Here is a 20,540-nt window from a genome sequence, read left to right on the forward strand (position 1 = left end):
AGAGCTGAGCAGATCAGCGGACCCACCCCAGAGCCTCCAGGCCCTGCAGATGGACTGCTCCCGAGTTACTGCGGGGGCTGAATACAGGTTTCCAGAAGTGGCCACTGCCACTGGGGTTGTTCCTCCTAAGGCCTCACAGGGTAAACTACCCCCACTGAGCCCTGCACCAGGCAGGGGACAGAGCAGCTCCCCCAAGTGCTAACACCTGGAATCAGCACAACAGGACCCTCCCCTAGAAGACCAGCTAGACGGACAAGTTCCAGGGGGAAGTCAAGGGACTTAAAGTATACAGAATCAGAAGATACTCCCCCATGTTTTTTTTTATTCCTGATTGCTTCACCCACCCTTTTCCCCCGTTTCTTTCTTTTTCTTTCTCTTTTTATTCCCTTTTTTCTTCTTTCTTCCTTTATTCTTTTTTCTTTTTCTCTTTTCTTTTCTTCTTTCTCTCCTCTCTTTTTCTCCTTTTTCCAATACAATTTGTTTTTCGCCACTCTGCACTGAGCAAAATGACTAGAAGGAAAACCTCACCTCAAAAGAAAGAATCAGAAACAGTCCTCTCTCCCACAGAGTTACAAAATCTGATTTACAATTCAATGTCAGAAAGCCAATTCAGAAGCACTATTATACAGCTACTGGTGGCTCTAGAAAAAAGCATAAAGGACTCAAGAGACTTCATGACTGCAGAATTTAGATCCAATCAGGCCGAAATTAAAAATAAATTGAATGAGATTAAATCAAAACTAGAAGTCCTAACAACGAGGGTTAACGAGGTGGAAGAATGAGTGAGTGATATAGAAGACAAGTTGATGGCAAAGAGAGAAACTGAGGTAAAAATAGACAGACAATTAAAAGCCAGGAAGACAGAATAAGGGAAATAAACGACAATGTGAGGAAGAAAAACCTACATGTAATTGAGGTTCCTGAGGGCACAAAAATGGACAGAGGGCCAGAATAAGTATTCGAACAAATCATACCTGAAAACTTTCCTCATCTGGGAAGGGAAACAGGCATTCAGATCCAGGAAATAGAGAGATTCCTCCCTAAAATCAGTAAAAACCATCCAACACCTCGACATTTAATAGTGAAGCTTGCAAATTCCAAAGATAAAGAGAAGATCCTTAAAGCAGCAAGAGACAAGAAATCCTTGACCTTTATGGGGAGGAGCATTAGGGTAACAGCAGACCTCTCCACAGCGACCTGGCAGCCCAGAAAGGGCTGGCAGGATATATGCAGGGTCCTCCATGAGAAGAACATGCAACCAAGAATACTTTATCCTGCAAGGCTCTCATTCAAAATGGAAGGAGAGATAAAGAGCTTCCAAGACAGGCAGCAACTAAAAGAATATTCGACCTCCAAACCAGCTCTGCAAGAAATTTTAAGGGGGACTCTTAAAATTCCCCTTTAAGAAGAAGTTCAGTGGAACAATCCACAAAAACAAGGACTAAATAGATATCATGATGACACTAAACTCATATCTGTCCATAGAAACTCTGAACATGAATGGGCTTAATGACCACATCAAAAGGCTCAGGGTTTCAGACTGGATAAAAAAGCAGTACCCATCTTTTTGCTATCTACAAGAGACTCATATTAGACAGAAGGACATGTACAATCTGAAAATTAAATGTTGGAGAACCATTTACCATTCAAATGGTCCTCAAAAGAAAGCAGGGGTAGCTATCCTTATATCAGATAAACTAAAATTTACCCCGAAGACTGTAGTGAGAGATGAAGAGGGACACTATATCGTACTTAAGGGACCTATCCAACAAGAGGACTTAACTATCCTCAATATATATGCCCCGAATATGGGAGCTGCCAAATATTTAAACCAATTAATAACCAAAGTAAAGAAATACTTAGAAAATAATACACTTATACTTGGTGACTTCAATCTAGCTCTTTCTACCCTAGATAGGTCTTCTAAGCACAACATCTACAAAGAAACGAGAGCTTTAAATGATACACTGGACCAGATGGATTTCACAGATATCTACAGAACTTTACATCCAAACTCAACTGAATGCACATTCTTCTCAAGTGCACATGGAACTTTCTCCAGAATAAACCACATACTGGGTCACAAATAGGGTCTGAACCGATACCAAAAGATTGGGATCGTCCCCTGCATATTCTCAGACCATAATGCCTTGAAATTAGAACTAAATCACAACAAGAAGTTTGGAAGGACCTCAAACACGTGGAGGTGAAGGATCATCCTGCTAAAAGATGAAAGGGTCAACCAGGAAATTAAGGAAGAATTAAAAAGATTCATGGAAACTAATGAGAATGAACATACAACCGTTCAAAATCTTTGGAATGCAGCAAAAGCAGTCCTAAAGAGGAAAAACATCACAATACAAGCATCTATTCAAAAACGGGAAACTACACAAATACAAAAGCTAACCTTACACATAAAGACGCTAGAGAAAAAAAAAGCAGATAGATCCTACACCAAACAGAAGAATAGAGTTAATTAAAATTCGAGCAGAACTCAAGGAAATCGAGACCAGAAGAACTCTGGAACAGATCAATGGAACGAGGAGTTGGTTCTTTGAACGAATTAATAAGATAGATAAACCATTAGCCAACCTTATTAAAAAGAAGAGAGAAAATATTCAAATTAATAAAATCATGAATGAGAAAGGAGAGGTCACTACCAACACCAAGGAAATACAAAAGATTTTAGAAACATATTATGAACAGACGTACACCAATAAATTGGGCAATCTAGAAGAAATGGACGCATTCCTGAAAGCCAGAAACTACCAAAACTGGAACAGGAAGAAATAGAAAACCTTAACAGGCCAATAACCAGGGAGGAAATTGAAGCAGTCATCAAACACCTCCCAAGACACAAAAGTCTAGGGCCAGATGGCTTCCCAGGAGAATTCTATCAAATGTTTAAAGAAGAAACCACACCTATCCTACTAAAGCTGTTTGGAAAGATAGAAAGAGATAGTGTACTTCCAAATTAGTTCTATGAGGCCGGCATCACCTTAACTCCAAAACCAGACACGACCCCACCAAAAAGGAGAATTACAGACCAATATCCCTGATGAACATGGATGCAAAAATTCTCAACAAGATACTAGCCAATAGGATCCAAAAGGACATTAAGAAATTTATTCAGCATGACCAAGTAGGATTTATCCTCGGAACACAAGGCTGGTTCAACACTCGTCAAACAATCAATGTGATTCATCATATCAGCAAGAGACAAACCAAGAACCATATGATCCTCTCATTAGATGCAGAGAAAGCATTTGACAAAATAGGGCATCCATTCCTGATCAAAAAACTTCAGAGCATAGGGAGAGACGGAATATTTCTCGTAATCTTAAAAACAATCTAGGAAAAGCCCACTGCAAATATCATTCTCAGTGGGGCAGCACTGGTAGCCTTTCCCCTAATATCAGGAACAAGACAGGGATGTCCACTCTCACCACTGCTATTCAACATAGTCTGGAAGTCTTAGCCTTCGCAGTCAGACAGCAAAAAGACATTAAAGGCATTCAAATTGGCAAAGAAGTAGTCAAACACTCCCTCTTCTCAGATGACATGATACTCTACCTAGAAAACCCAAAAGCCTCCACCCCAAGATTGCTAAAACTCATACAGCAATTTGGTACCATTGCAAGATAAAAACTCAATGCCCAGAAATTAATGGCATTTCTATACACTGACAATGAGACTGAGGAAAGAGAAATTAAGGAGTCAATTTCATTTACAATTACACCCAAATCATAAGATACCTAGGAATAAACCTAACCAAGAAGGTAAAAGATCTATACCCTAAAAACAATAGAAAGCTTCTGAAAGAAATTGAGGAAGACACAAAGAGATGGAAAAATATTCCATGCTCATGGATTGGCAGAATTAACATTGTGAAAATGTCAATTGTACCCAGGCAATGTACATGTTTAATGCAAACCCTATCTAAACACCATGGACTTTCTTCAGAGAGTTAGAACAAATTATTTTAAGATTTGTGTTGAATCAGAAAAGACCCCGAATAGCCAGGGGAATTTTAAAAAAGACAACCATATCTGGGGGCATCACAATGTCAGATTTCAGGGTGTACTACAAAGCTGTGGTCATCAAGACAGTGTGGTACTGGCACAAAAACAGACACATAGATCAATGGAAGAGAATAGAGAACCCAGAAGTGGACCCTGAACTTTATGGTCAACTAATATTCGATAAAGTAGGAAAGACTATCCATTGGAAGAAAGACAGTCTCTTCAATAGATGGTGCTGGTAAAATGGTCATCCACATGGAGAATAATGAAACTAGACCACTCTCTTTCACCATACACAAAGATAAACTCAAAATGGATGAAAGATCTAAATGTGAGACAAGAGTCCATCAAAATCCTAGAGGAGTACACAGGTAACACCCATTTTGAACTCAGCCACTGTAACTTCTTGCAAGATTCATCCACGAAGGCAAAATAAACTAGAGCAAAAATGAACTATTGGGACTTCATCAAGATAAGAAGCTTTTGCACAGCAAAGGATACAGTCAACAAAACTGAAAGACAACCTACAGAATGGGAGAAGATATTTGAAAAAGATGTATCAGATAAAGGGCTAGTTTCCGAGATCTATAAAGAACTTCTTAAACTCAACACCAAAGAAACAAACAATCCAATCATGAAATGGGCAAAAGACATGAAGAGAAATCTCACAGAGGAAGACATTGACATGGTCAACATGAACATGAAAAAATGCTCTGCATCACTTGCCATCAGGTAAATACAAATCAAAACCACAAAGAGAACCACCTCACACCGGTGAGAATGGGGAAAATTAACAAGGCAGGAAACCACAAATGTTGGAGAGGATGCGGAGAAAAGGGAACCCTCTTATACTGTTGGTGGGAATGTGATCCGGTGCAGCACTCTGGAACACTGTGTGGAGGTTCCTCAAATAGTTAAAAATAGACCTGCCCTACGACCCAGCAATTGCACTGTTGGGGATTTACCTCAAAGATTCAGATGCAATGAAACGCTGGGACACCTGCACCCGGAAGTTTATAACACCAATGTCCACAATAACCAAAATGTGGAAGGAGGCTTGGAGTCATTGAAAGATGAATGGATAAGGAATATGTGGTTTATGTATACAATGGAATATTACTCAGCCTATAGGAACGACAAATACCCACCATTTTTTTCAACATGGATGGAACTGGAGGGTATTATGCTGAGTGAAGTAAGTCAATTGGAGAAGGACAAACAGTGTATGTTCTCATTAATTGGGGAATATAAATAATAGTGAAAGGAATATAAGGGAATGGAGAAGAATTGTGTGGGAAATATCAGAAATGGAGACAGAATATAAAGTCTCCTAACTCTGGGAAATGAACTAGGGGTGGTAGAAGGGGAGGAGGAAGGGGGATGGGGGTGAATGGGTGACAGGAACTGAGGGGGGCACTTGACGGGATGAGCATTGGGTGTTATTATATATGTTGGTAAATTGATCACAAGTAAAAAATTAATTTATTAAGAAAAATATTCATGGAAACTAATACGAATGAAGATACTACCGTACAAAATCTTAGGAATGCAGCAAAAGCATTCTAAGGGGGAAATACATCACAGTACAAGCATCCATTCAAAAACCTGAATGAACTCAAATAGAAAAGCTAACCTTACTCATAAAGGAGCTAGAAAAAAGCAGCAGATAGATCCTACACCCAATAGAAGAGAATTAATTAAAATTCGAGCAGAACTCAAGGAAATCGATACCAGAAGAAATGTGGAACAGATAAACAAAACCAGGAGTTTGTTCTTTGAAAGAATTAATAAGATACATAAACCATTAGGCAGCCTATTAAGAAAAAGAGAGAATAAAGACACAAATTAATAAAATCATGAATGAGAAAGGAGAGGTCACTACCAACACCAAGGAAATACAAACGATTTTAAAACATATTATGAACAGCTATATGCCAATAAATTAGGCAATCTAGAAGAATTGGACGCATTCCTGGAAAGCCAGAAACTACCAAAACTGGAACAGGAAGAAATAGAAAACCTGAACAGGCCAATAACCAGGGAGGTAATTGAAGCAGTCATCCAAAACATCCCAAGAAACAAAAGTCCAAAGCCAGATTGCTTTCCAGGGGAATTCTATCAAACGTTTAAGGAAGAAACCATACCTAACTTACTAAAGCTGTTTGGAAAGATAGTAAGAGATGGAGTATTTCCAAATTCGTTCTATGAGGCCAGCATCACCTTAACTCCAAAACCAGACAAAGACCCCATCAAAAAGGAGAATTATAGACCAATAGCCCTGATGAACATGGATGCAAAGATTCTCAACAAGATACTAGCCAATAGGATCCAACAGTACATTAAGAAAATTATTCAGCATGACCAAGTAGGATTTATCCTCAGGACACAAGGCTGGTTCAACACTTGTAAAACAATCAATGTGATTCATCATATCCGCAAGAGAAAAACCAAGAACCATATGAACCTCTCATTAGATGCAGAGAAAGCATTTGACAAATAAAGCATCCATTCCTGATCAAAATACTTCAGAGCGTAGGGATAGAGGGAACATTCCTCGTCATCTTAAAAGCCATCAATGAAAAGCCCACAGCAAATATCATTCTCAATGGGGAAGCACTGAGAGCCTTTCACCTAAGATAAGGAACAAGACAGGGATGTCCACTCTCACCAGTGCTATTCAACATAGTACTGGAAGTCCTCGCCTCAGCAATCAGACAACAAAAAGACATTAAAAGCATTCAAATTGGCAAAGAAGTAGTCAAACTCTCCCTCTTCTCAGATGACATGATACTCTACCTAGAAAAACCAAAAGCCTCCACCCCAAGATTGCTAAAACTCATACAGCAATTTGGTACCATTGCAGGATACAAAACAATGCCCATAAATCAATGGCATTTCTATACACTAACAATGAGACTGAAGAAAGAGAAATTAAGGAGTCAATCCCATTTATGATTGCACCCAAAAGCATAAGATACCTAGGAATAAACCTAACCAAAGAGGTGAAGCATCTATACCCTAAACATTATAGAACACTTCTGAAAGATATTAAGGAAGACACAAAGAGATGGAAAAATATTCCATGCTCATGGATTGGTATAATTAATATTATGAAAATGTCAATGTTGCCAAGGACAATGTACACGTTTAATGCAATCCCTATCAAAATACCATGGACTTTATTCAGAGAGTTAGAACAAATTATTTTTTTAGATTTGTGTGAAATCAGGATAGATCCCGAATAGCCCAGGGAATTTTAAAAAAGAAAATGATATCTAGAGGCATCACAATGCCAGATTTCAGGTTGTACTACAAAGCTGTGGTCATCAAGACAGTGTGGTACTGGCACAAAAACAGACACATAATAATTTTTATAAAATTTTTATTATTTATGATAGTCACAGAGACAGAGACAGAGAGAGAGAGAGAGGCAGAGACACAGGCAGAGGGAGAAGCAGGCTCCATGCACCGGGAGCCCGATGTGGGATTCGATCCCGGGTCTCCAGTATCCCGTCCTGGGCCAAAGACAGGCGCCAAACCGCTGCGTCACCCAGGGATCCCTAAAAACAGACACATAGATCAATGGAACAGAATAGAGACCAAGAACTTTATGGTCAACTAATATTCGATAAAGGGGGAAAGACTATCCACTGGAAGAAAGACAGTCTCTTCAATAGATGGTGCTGGGAAAATTGGACATCCACATGCAGAAGAATAAAACTAGACCACTCTCTTTCATCATACACAAAGATAAACTCAAAATGGATGAAAGATCTAAATGTGAGACAGGAGTCCATCAAAACCCTAGAGGAGAACAGAGGCAACACGCTTTTTGAACTTGGCCAGAGTAAATTCTTGTAAGATTCATCCACAAAAGCAAAAGAAACAAAAGCAAAAATGAACTATTGTGACTTCATCAGGATAATAAGCTTTTTCACAGCAAAGGATACAGTCAACAAAACTGAAAGACAACCTACAGAATGGGAGAAGATATTTGCAAAAGATGAATCAGATAAAGGGCTAGTTTCCGAGATCTATAAAGAACTTCTTAAACTGAATACCAAAGAAACAAACAATCCAATCATGAAATGGGCAAAAGACATGAACAGAAATCTCACAGATGAAGACACAGACATGGCCAACATGCACATGAGAAAATGCTCTGCATCACGTGCCTCAGGGATATACAAATCAAAACTACAATGAGATACCACCTCATACCGGTGAGGATGGGGAAAATTAACAAGGCAGGAAACCACAAATGTTGGAGAGGATGTGGAGAAAATGGAACCCTCTTACACTGTTGGAGGGAATGTGAACTGGTGCAGCCACTCTGGAAAACTGTGTGGAGGTTCCTCAAAGAGTTAAAAATAGACCTGCCCTACGACTCAGCAATTGCACTGTTGGGGATTTACCCCAAATATTCAGATGCAATGAAAGGCCGGGACACCTGCACCCTGATGTTTTTAGCAGGAATGTCCACAATAGGGAAACTGTGGATGGAGCCATGGTGTCCATTGAAAGATGAATGGATAAAGAAGATGTGGTTTATGTATACAATGTAATATTACTCAGCCATTAGAAATGACAAATACCCACCATTTGCTTCAACGTGGATGGAACTGGAAGGTATTATGCTGAGTGAAGTAAGTCAATCAGAGAAGGACAAACGTATGTTCTCATTCAATTGGTTAATATAAATAATATTGAAAGGGAATATAAGGGAATAGAGAAGAAATGTGTGGGAAATATCAGAAAGGGAGACAGAATATAAAGACTCCTAACTCTGAGAAAGGAACTAGGGAGCTGGAAGGGGAGGAGGGCAGGGGGTGCGGGTGAATGAGTGACAGGCACTGAGGGGGGCACTTGCCGGGATGAGCACTGGGTGTTATTGTGTGTTGGTAAATTGAACACCAATAAAATAAATTTATTTTAAAAAAAGTTCAAATAAATAAATATTTATGCTGCCAACATGGGAGTACCTAAATATAGAAACCAATTAACAACAAACGTACAGGAACTCACTATAATAATACAATGACAGGGGATTTTAACAACCACCCACTTATGGCAATGGACCGATCGTCTATGCAGAAGATCAACAGGGGAACAATAGCCTTGACACACTGGATCACAGGGACTCAACAGATATAGTCTGAACATTTCAACCTAAAGCAGAATACACATTCCTTTCAAGTACACATGGGACATTCTGCAGAACAGATCATATCATGGGCCACAAATCAGCTCTCAACAGGTACAACAGGTACAAGAAGGTTGATATCACACCCTGTACATTTTCGGACCATGACTCTATGAAACTCGAAGTCGACAGTAAGAAAAAAAATTGGACAGACCAAAATTACATGGAGATTATGAACATCCTACTAGAGAATGAATGGAGCAACCAGGAAATTAAAGAGGAAATTTAAAACAAATGAAAATGAAAACATGTTTCTCCAAACCTCTGGGATGTAGAAAGGCAATCCTAAGAGGGAAGTACATAACAATACAAGCCTACCTCAAGAAACAGGAAGTCTCCAATAAACAACCGAACCCTACCCCTAAAGGAGCTGGAAAAGGAATAGGAAGCAAAGCCTAAAGCCTAAGAAGAAGGGAAAAAATAAAGATGAGAGCAGAAATAAAGAATGCAGAAAAAACAGAACAGTAGAATGGAATAACGAAACTAAGAGCTGGTTCTTCATAATTAATAAAATGGATCAAGCCCTAGCCAGGCTTATCAACGAGAAAAGACAAAACCTAAATATATAAAATCACAAATGAGAGAAGAGAGATCACAATCAACACCAGAAAAATTAGACAATTATAAGGAAATACTATGCAAGATTATACGCTAACAAACTGGGAGACCTGGAATAAATGGACAAATCCATAGAAATATGCAAACGAGCAAAACTGAAATAGGAAGAAATAGAAAATATGAACAGACCCATAACGAGCAAAGAAATTGAATCAGCAAGGCACCTGGGTGCCTCAGTGGTTGAGCATCTGCTTTGGCTCAGGTCATGATCCCGGGGGCATGGGGGATAACGTCCCACATCAGGCTCCCCGCATGGAGCCTCATTTTCCCTCTGCCTATACCTCTGCCTCTATGTGTCTCTCATGAATACATAAAAAAAGGTGCAGCCACTGTGTAAAACAGTCTGGAGGGTCCTCAAGAAGTTAAAAATAGGGGATCCCTGGGTGGCGCAACAGTTTGGTGCCTGGCTTTGGCCCAGGGCGTGATCCTGGAGACCCGGGATTGAATCCCACATCGGGCTCCTGGTGCATCTAGCCTGCTTCTCCCTCTGCCTGTGTCTCTGCCTCTCTCTCTGTGACTATCATAAAAAAAAAAATTAAAAGTTAAAAATAGAGCTACCCTACGATTCCAAAATTGCACAGTTAGGTATTTACCCCAAGGATACAAAAGTAGTTTAGTAGATTGGAAGAGGAACACGCAGACCAGTGTTGGTAGCAGCATTATCAAAAACAGCGAAACAGTGTATATAGCCCAGATATCCATAGACAGATGAATGGGCAGAGACAATGTGGTAAATATACACACTGCGACATCACTTGGTCATCAGAAGGGATGAAATGAAGCCATTTACAATGACGTGGGAGAAGTGGAAAGGACTTATGCTCAAGGAACTCAGTCAGAGAAAGATACCAAATACCATACAATTGCATTCACATGTGAATTTTAAGAAACCAAACAAACTGGCAAAGGGGCGAAGGAGGGAATGAGAGATGCAAACCAAGAAACACACTCTTAACCACAGAGAATAAACTAATAAATACCAGAGGAAAGTGGGGGGGATGGGGAATCAGGGGATGGGGATACTGGAGGTCAACTCTGACCAGTACCAGGCGTTGTATTCAAGGGTTGAATCACTATGCGGTAAATCTGAAACTATATCATACTGTGTTTACAAAGAGGAATTCAAGTAAAACTTTAAAATAATAGTTGTTAGTATACAGGAAACATGTGTGCAGAAGAGATAAAATCAGAAATGCAACTGATAATCCAAACAGAGAGTCTTTAGAGCCACAAATCCCCTCCTTAGCTCAGCTCAGGAGAAGCCTGCCATGCCTATTCTGACCTCAGCAGAAGCCTGCATACTGATTCTCTGGGGAGGCCACTGACTTGGTGGAGTCAGGCTATCTTTGAACCCAAAACCTAAATAGAGTTCATAAAACTAAACTGCCGAAGATGCTAGGAGTCCCAGTGCAGGCACATGACAAGACACAAACTCTAACCATACTTAACCCTACACTTAAGCCTAATGTTAACCTAACCCTAAAACAAGAACTATCACTAATCAAAAACCAAACACAAACCCCAAGACCGAAACACATTCACTGAACTTTCCTGCCAGCCCTCACCCTAACTCTTAAACCTATTCTAAACCCTTAACCCTGACCCTTACGTTAAATCTAACCCTAATGCTAACCTCTAACAATAACCTTAATGTACTCAAATCCTATTCCTAACCCTAACCTCTACCCTAATCCTAACCCTCTAATACTAATCCTATCTCATACCCCAAAGTGTACCCTAACCCACACCCTAAAACTAATCCCTAACCCACTGCCTAACTCTCTCTTACCCGTTTCCAAAACCGTACCCTGACCCTGACCTGACCCTAACCCTAACCCCTGAACAAACACTAAACCGAACCCTCGCCCTAACCCTAAACCTAGCCCTAACTTTAACTCTAACCCCTAACCCTAACCCTAACCCACATCCTAACCCCTAACCCTAACTGCAAACCTAGCCCAACCCTAACTCTAACTCTAATCCAAACCCCAACTCCTAACCTCCTGCCCTAAATCCTAAAGTATAAACCCTAACCCTAACTCTAACTCCTGTCCCTAACCCAAACCCCCATCCTAACTCCTAACCACTGACCCTTACACTTATCCCTCACCCTAACCTCTAATCCGTAACCATAAGCTTATTCACTAACCCCTAACATCTAACCTAAGCCTAACCACCAACTGCCTCCCCTCCCCTGACCCTACCATTCATTCTACCCATTCACTTACTCTATGATTTTGAGGAGTCCCTTCTGACATGGACGTGGCCCCCATTGGCACCTCCAGAGTCCTCCAGGGATTCCTGAGGAAGCCGGGATCCTGTGAGTGCGGACGTGGCCCCACGTGTTCCAGAGTCATAGTCAGCGGGTCCTGAGTATGCCGGGTCTCCTGTCACCATGGAGTATGCCTCACATCCTCTGGAAGGCTCACAGCAGGTTCTCAGGAGGCCAGGGGCTCCTGTCAGCCTGGACATGGCCCCACGTCTCCTGAAAACTCACTGCGGGTCCTGAGGAGGCTGTGGGTTCCTGTCAGCCTAGACGCAGCCCCATGTGTCCTGAAGCCAAAGTGCAGGTCCTGAGGAGGACGGGGGTCCTCTCAGTCTTGATGTGGCCCCAAATTTTTCTCAGCCTCACCATAAGATCTGAAGAGGCTGGGGGCTCCTGTCAGCAATGATGTGGCCGAAAATCATCCCAACCCTTCACAGTGCATCATGAGGAGGCCTGAGAATCCTGTCAGTGTGGATTCGGCATCCCCATCTTTCTTACGCCTCACCACGGGCTCTGACAAGGCTGGGGTCTTCTGTCCGCATGGACGCATCCCCATATTTACCAAAGTCTACACTGGGGGTCCTGAGGAAGTCAGCGTCCTGTTGTGTCCATGTGGCCCCAAGTCCTCCCGAAGTGTCACCGAGGGTTCTGAGGAGGCCGGGGCTCCTGTAACCATGAATGCGGCCCCCAGCTTCCAGAAGCCTCAACTTATGTCCTGAGGGGCCCGGGAGCTCCTGCCAGAGTGGACGCAGCGCCACATCTTCCTGAAGTCTCCTCGCAGGACCTGAGACGGCTCAGGGGCTCCTGTCAGCGTGGATGAGGGCCCATATCTTCCTAAAGCCTCCCTGCAGGTCCTGAGGCTGCTCATGGGCTCCTGTAAGCGTGGATGCGGGTCCACAATTTTCTGAAGCCTCGACGCAGGTCCTGAGGTGGCTCAGGGCTTCTGTCAGCGTGGATGAGGGCCCACATCTTCCTGAAGCCTCCCCGCAGGTCCTGAGGTGGCCCAGGGGCTCATGTCAGGGTGGATGCGGGCCCACATTTTCCAAAAGCCTCACCATGCGTCCTGAGGAGACCGGGGCTCCTGTCAGCAGGAACGCGGCCCAATTTCCCCCTGCAGACTCCCCGCGGGTCCTGAGGAGGCTGCAGCTCATCAGCCTAGACACATGCCCACGTCATCCTCAGGCCTCCCCAGCACAGGCTGGCTCCTGTTAGTGCAGGCAGAGGAGGCCTATTGCACATGCGCAACCCTTGGGAGGGTCCTGGTCTCCGGCGCCCCCTGTGGGACGCTCAGGCACTGCAGGAGGCTGTGCAGGAGGCAGCGGGTGCTCCATGGGCCACACCTGCCTCCTTTCAGGCTCCAGCTGGGGCTGTTAGCTTCAGAAACATCTCACTGAAAAGGAGCCCAAACCCAGCTTCCACAGAAATACTTAGGGACAAGGAATTGGAGCCCACAGGACGCGAAATGAAATGTGGACCAGACTTTTACCACTTCCTGCAAATCTCACTCACCCCACTTCCACTGTGGGCGTGACCGTGGGTTGGTGAAACCGCTCTGGAAACAGTGTGGAGGCCCCTCAGGAAGTTACAAATAGAGCCGCCCTGCGACCAGCAGGTGAATGGCCTGGAGCTCACTCCGAAGATACAGATGCAGTGAGACTCGGGACACCTGCACCCCAATGTCCACAGCAGCCGGGTCCACAGTAGCCAGACTGTGGGAGGAGCCTCGGTGCCCTCGGGCAGATGATGGATAAAGAGGATGGGAGATAGATGATGGTCATAGAGAGAGGAATAGTACTCAGCTATCAAAGAGAAGGAAATCTTGCCATTTGCAATGATGTGGATAGAACTAAAGGGATCATGTTAAGTGAAGTAAGTCAGTCGGGATAGAGAATGACCGTGTGGTGTCATTCATAGATGGAATTATAGAAGCAAAGCAGATGAACTACTGTGAAGGGAAAGAAAAATAATAAGATGAAAACAGATGCAGGAAATACAGTCTATTAATGATAGGAAAGGAACTGAGGGTCCCTGGAGGGGGGGGATAACAGGGGACCGGCATGAAGGAGGGCACGTGATGTCACGGGCACTGCTGTTATCTCCAACTGGTGAATCCCTGAATTCTTCCTCTGAAAGTATAATACACTATACGTTAATTAATTGGGTTTAAATTAAATTAAGTTAAAAAAATCAGTTGTATCAGAGCACATTTCCTTCTGGAATCTATGTTTGCTCATTCAGCTTATGCCGGGACCACCCTCCGTGGGTCTGGTTTGTCTAAGTAGGCTCCACGCCTCGTCCATGTTCCAGCCCAGGGCTAGAACTCAAGACCCCTGAGATCAGGACCAGAGGTGAGATCAGGAGTCGGATGCTTAACCGATGGAGCCAGCTTGGGGCCCGAGAACCACACTGCTTTCTCCTGTGTCTCTGTGTTATCATTTGAATAGGAAAGTGCTGGGTCCCACTCTGTCATGCTTCTCCAATACTGATTTGCTGTTCGGGGCATTTGTTGAGGGGGATGGAGGTTATGGGGTTTTTTTTCCTATTTCAAAGATCTGCCACCATGATTTTGATAGGAATGACATTGAAACTGAGGGTGGCTTCAGGAACTGCGGACATTTTCACAAGATGAGGGTCCTACCCCACAAGACCAGGACGGCCTCCCAGAGCATGGTTTGGATCAGGGCACAAGTCTTATGCTCCTTTGGTTCAGTCTCATTATTTATTCTCCTTGATGCTCCTGAGAAGGGAGTCACGTCCTTCATTTCCTTCCTGAGTGCTCATTGTCGGGACACAGCAAGGCTACTCTGCTCTGTAGGGTCAGTTTGTGTCCCGTGACTTTACTGAACTCACTCCTTAGTTCTAACAGGTTTTGGTGGAGGCTCTCGGGTTTCCTGTTTCTAGTACCGCGTCTTCAGCATATAGGGACAGTGTGACATCCCCCTTCCAGGTGTGGAACCTTTGCTGTTTACAGCTTAATGTCCTAGAAAGCCCCACAATTGAATCAAAACTGAACCCAGGCCAAGGGAAGGAAGCCATTATTAGAATGAGAACAGAGCTCAATGCCCTTGAAGGACCCATATCAAAATGTAAACAGAACTTGAGGAATTGCTCCAGCCCTTCTGGAGGTCCCCGAGTCCAGCCCTTAAAACTAAGCTAAAACCCTCCTCGGGGACCAAGTCCCTGCTCCTCTGTGTCAGGTATACTTCGACAAAAGATCCAGCTTGTAAATAATCCCACATGTGTTTGCATCGGAATCGGCTTCTCGGTGGTTTCTCAGATTCGCAATCTTGGGCACAACAGTCTGAGATAAAAAAACAAAACCAAAAGGAGCTCGGATGGGGGCAGAGTGAAAGCAGGGTTCTGGGAGAAGCGGCAGAGACCCGGGGGCTTCGATGCTCTTCTGTGGAGGGCCTGCAGACTGGGGGGTGGAATGCTCAGCCCCAGAGCCAGAGGACACAGCCTCCCCACCCGCATCCCACCCATTAGCGCCAAGTCTCAGGGAGCAGCACAGCACTGCCCACTGGAGGCCAGAAGGGCTGACACCCAACCCGCCTCTGACCCAGCAGTCAGATGTGCACCTGACATCACCGCCATGGCCAATCCTCAGACCCCGCACAGACCACTCCCTGCCACCAAGGTGTCGGACCACAAAGGCTGCAGAGATTCAGCTCTGCTTGGAAAGTAGGGTTTAGCTTCCTTTGTACTTTGTGCTTTATTTTCATTTAGTTTCTTTGATTCTATTTTATAAATTGCCTTATTTTAATTTTTATGTATGTACCTTATATATTTCTTATTTTTAGTTTCATGGTACTTTAATTGTTTTTCTGATTTTGGGATTTAGAATCTTTTAACAACCAGGCCAAAATAATCTGGTGGGTTTTTTTGGGGGAGGGCAGTTTTTATTGTTTTTCTTGGTTTTTCTTTTTCTTCCTTCTTCCTTCTTTCTATTTCTGGAAAAAATAATGAGATGGAGAAATTCACCTCCATATAAAAACATGAGGTAGTACTCAAAGCCAGGAAGTCCATCAATACAACTATATGATGTCTAACTACAGTTTAAAACAATGATTATAAAGATAGCATCTGGGCTGGAAAAAGAACACAACAGAAAACTAGAGAATTCCTTACTGTAGAAATAAAAGAAGTAAAATCTAGTCAGGCCAACGTTTAAAATGCTATAACTGAGATGCAGTCCCAAGAAGAAGCCTTAAAAACAAAGAAGGTTATGGACCACAAAGGAAGACTATGGAACTCAGCCCCTTATTAAAACAATAACATTCATATCATGGGAGACTCAGAAGATGAAGAGAGAGAAAAGGTGGGCCTTGCTCAGCCATTAGAAATGACAAATACCCACCATTTCCTTCAATGTGGATAGAACTGGAGGGTATTATCCTGAGTGAAGTAAGTCAATCAGAGAAGGACAAATATTGTATGTTCTCATTCACTTGGGGAATATAGATAATAGTGAAAGAGAATATAAGGGAAGGGAGAAGAAATGTGTGGGAAATATCAGAAAGGGAGACAGAACATAAAGACTCCTAACTCTGGGAAACGAACTAGGGGTGATGTAAGGGGAGGAGGGCAAGGTGGGGGTGAATGTGTGACGGGCACTGAAGGGGGCACTTGACACGATGAGCACTGGTTGTTATTCTGTATGTAGGCAAATTGAACACCAATAATAAAGTAAATTTATTATTAAGAAAAAGAAAGAAAGAAAGAAAGAAAGAAAGAAAGAAAGAAAGAAAGAAAGAAAGAAAGAAAGAAGGAAAGAAAGAGTGGCACCTGGGTGTCCTAGTCTGTTAAGCTTCTGCCTTAGGGTCAGATCATGATCCAGGTCCCAAGGAAGGCTCCCTGTTCAGCAGGGAACCTGCTTCTCCCTCTCCCTCTGCCCCTCTAGCACATGTTTTTCACTCCTCTCTCTCTCAAATAAATAAATAGAATCTTTGAAAAAGAAACAAACAAACAAACCCAGAGGGATGAGAAATCTCCCATGTAGAAGATTTTCAAACAATTTATGCAGACATTCCACACTCAAGTTCATGAGCATAGCTTCCCACTCTTATGTGTGGAATACACATAGTAACTTCCTTCTACAAAATATATTATGAAAAACTTAATAATGATAATATAATAATAATAATAATAATAATGAATCACTTTACTACAGAGAAGTAGTAAATCATCAGCAAGATGATCAGATCGATACCAAGAAAGATAAATCATGTTGATAGTATCTATCCTTCATATGATATAATAAAAATGGCAGTATATCCTTGTATATAATCCACAAAAACAGTTCAATCATGAGATAAACAACAGACATGTCTCAACTGAGGGAAATTTTACAAAATACTCTACTTCTCAAAGTGTTCCAGTTCACCAACAAAAGGAAAGGCTGAAAGACTGTCACAATCCGAGGAGCCTAAGAGCACATGAGGACAAATGGAGTGTGATATAAGGGATGGTGACTTAGCAAAAACTAAGGAAATCTGAATAAAGTATGGTCTTTGGTTATTGCGAATATTTTAATATTGATTCACTAGCTAATATTTGTACCGTACTGATATAAGATATCAATAATTGGAGAAACTGAGTGCAAGTGCATGAGAATTCTCTGTACTATCTTCTCAATTTCCCTATAAAACTTTGTTTTCTTTCTAAGAAATAAGATTTAATTTGAAAATTGACTTAAATGAATCAGGCTCCAGTGTGAAGACATTTTAAGAATCGTTGAATTAACTTTTGCCTTATTCTTAAAGAGTTCCTTCCATGGGAACATAGTAAGAATTTTATATCAGAAGGAAAGAAAAACACTTATGAACACGTATAATGCCTCCTCAACCTGAAAAGCAGGAAAGGATAATAAATAGCAAAAATCAGATAAAAATACTTCTACTATAATAGACACCATATTGCAAGTGCATTTAAAATTAGCAATGTATAACATTTATTTCCTTGACATTTGTCTTCCAAAGAGTTCACAGTGTTTCAGTGTCAGTTGAAACAGGGGAAGAATCTCAGGGAAGAATCTGTCACTTAATAATAGGACCATTGGTACTAATGTCACAATTATTTCCAAATCCATAAAGATTCATTTCCTGATGAATGACTGAGCTGTGAAGAAATAGATGAGAAAGCCTCATCCTTCTGAATTACTTGTGTCAGAATATTTTAACCATAGTACTACGGATAGTAAATTATCCTTATTAACAGGAAATACGTCTCAGATTAGAATCTGAGCAATCAGATGGGCAGAGAAAAAATGCTTTAACTCGCTCCTGCACTTTTAAAGACAAAGGAGAACTTTTCTGTGTACAAAGTCAGTTGTCAAGATAGCCTTAGGGAATAAGATTCTGCAGCATGGAATCCTGCTGCACTGCGGGGATGCCCGCGCCCCAGGTCTTCCTGATCCCAAATCCCTGGGCTGTCCCCTAACACAGGCTGCCAGGCTGAGGTCATTTGCAATTTCTCTCCTAGGAGCTCCAGGGAGGGGGGTTTGAGCTAGATAGGACAGGATGGGATGTGTGGAGGCCGAGAACATTACGGCCATCCTACTTTAAGTTCAGTATTAGCACATGTCCAGCAATCCCAGGCCCCTGTGAAGAAGAGCTGAAATTTGCATTACTTCAGTTACTGGAATAAAACAAAAGTTGACAGCTTAATGTCTTAGAAAGCCCCACAATAGAATAAAAACTGAGCCTAAGCCAAGGGCTGGAAGCCCCAATTAGCATGAGAAGAGAGCTCAATGCCCTTGAAGGACCCATATCAAAATGCAAACAGAACTTGAGGAATTGCTCCAGCCCTTCTGGAGGTCCCCGAGACCAGCCCTTAAAACTAAGCTAAAACCCTCCTCAGGGTAAAAGTCCCTGCTCCACTGTGTGGGGTATACCTGGACCCACGCTCGAGTTTTTAAATCAACCCACGTGTGTTTGCATAAGTGTCGGCTCCTTAGTGGTTTCTCGGATTCACAATCTTGGACACAACACCCGCATGAACCCTCCCCACCTGGACTGACCTCCTGTCCCCTCCCACCCAGGCTGATCCTCAGTCACCTCCCACCCACCACAGCTGGGCACAGGCCCTCACACAGTTCCACGGGCATGGTGGACACTCCCCCCGTCCCTGGCCTCCCAGGGGATGGAAGGAGGTTTCAGCAGGACACACTCCCATGGTGGCCCCAGAGCTCCCTGCCCAGGAGAGCACCTGGTGACAGGTCGGGGTCTGTGTCCCTGATGCCAGCTCCTCCTCCCAGGTTTTTCGCAGGAAATGAAAGAGGAGGACCTGGTCTCCTCCAGCGACATCATGCAGGTGGACCTGGACGTCAACAGGACGTTCAGCAGTCACATCATATTTTGGGACTACTACCAGGCAGGGTGAGGTTGAGGGGCCAGGGGGGATCAGGACCCAGTGGAGGACCAGGGGATTCTGGGTAGGGAAAACGGGGCTTCTGAGTCGGGGGGCAGAACAGAAGCCAACAACACACCCCTCCATGGTAGGGTGTTGGGGATGACCTCTGTGCCCCCACCCCCGGGGCCTTGGACATGAGGAGGCCACTAGGATGGGGTCTCCAGGGCTTGCCATGGGAGCTGAACCCCAAAGGGGAGAGGGACGGTCCTCTGAGTAGCAGGGGATGGGGTGGGGAACGTTGGGGGCAGGAACTGGACCTGGGTGCCAGGCGGCATGGCCACGGCTGGAGCAGGACACACATCGATCCCATGAGGGTCATACGGGTCAGAGTGACACCCACTCTCAGTGATTTATATATTTCTAAGTTCTATGCATTTAATTTGAGACATTTTGCAATTTGAAAACACACACAGTATGATGAACCCCAGATAATGCCCCTGGTCCAGCCAGGGTCCTGCACTGACCACACTCCGCCCCAGGGACAGGTGTCACAGCAAACCCCAGACTGGAGTTGTCTTTAAGTGTAGACGTCTCCTTGTGCATCTTAGAGGAAGGGGATTCCCTGTGTCTGCAGGCCCCCCACGACATCTCCCTCATTCCCCACTGCCACTCCATCCACCTACATCATCTACCTCAATGGGATCCCACCTACACCATCCCCCTCAAACCCACACAGCCCCACATAATCCCCACCCACTCTATACCGCAACACCATCCCCCACACTCCACCACTATCATACCCCTACCCCCACACCATCCACCCACACACCATCGGCCCCCAGCAAGAACCCGGTGCAGGTGCACCCTGTGGGACATGCTCAGCCTCCCCGGGGATCTCTCGATACCCTGCTCCCATCAGAAGCCCGGGGGTCCCATAGAGTACCTAGGGGTTGCAGGGAGGAGCGAAGACAAGGAGCCCCCTACAGGGTGTGTGCAGGTGAGTTGTGCATAGGTAGCACTGTCCCTCCTGGAGGGCGGCACACCCTTCACAGGACACCAGCCCATAACCCAGGGGGATCTG

The sequence above is a fragment of the Canis lupus genome, chromosome 16 (genome assembly GCF_048164855.1).
Source record: "Canis lupus baileyi chromosome 16, mCanLup2.hap1, whole genome shotgun sequence".
NCBI lineage: Eukaryota > Metazoa > Chordata > Mammalia > Carnivora > Canidae > Canis > Canis lupus.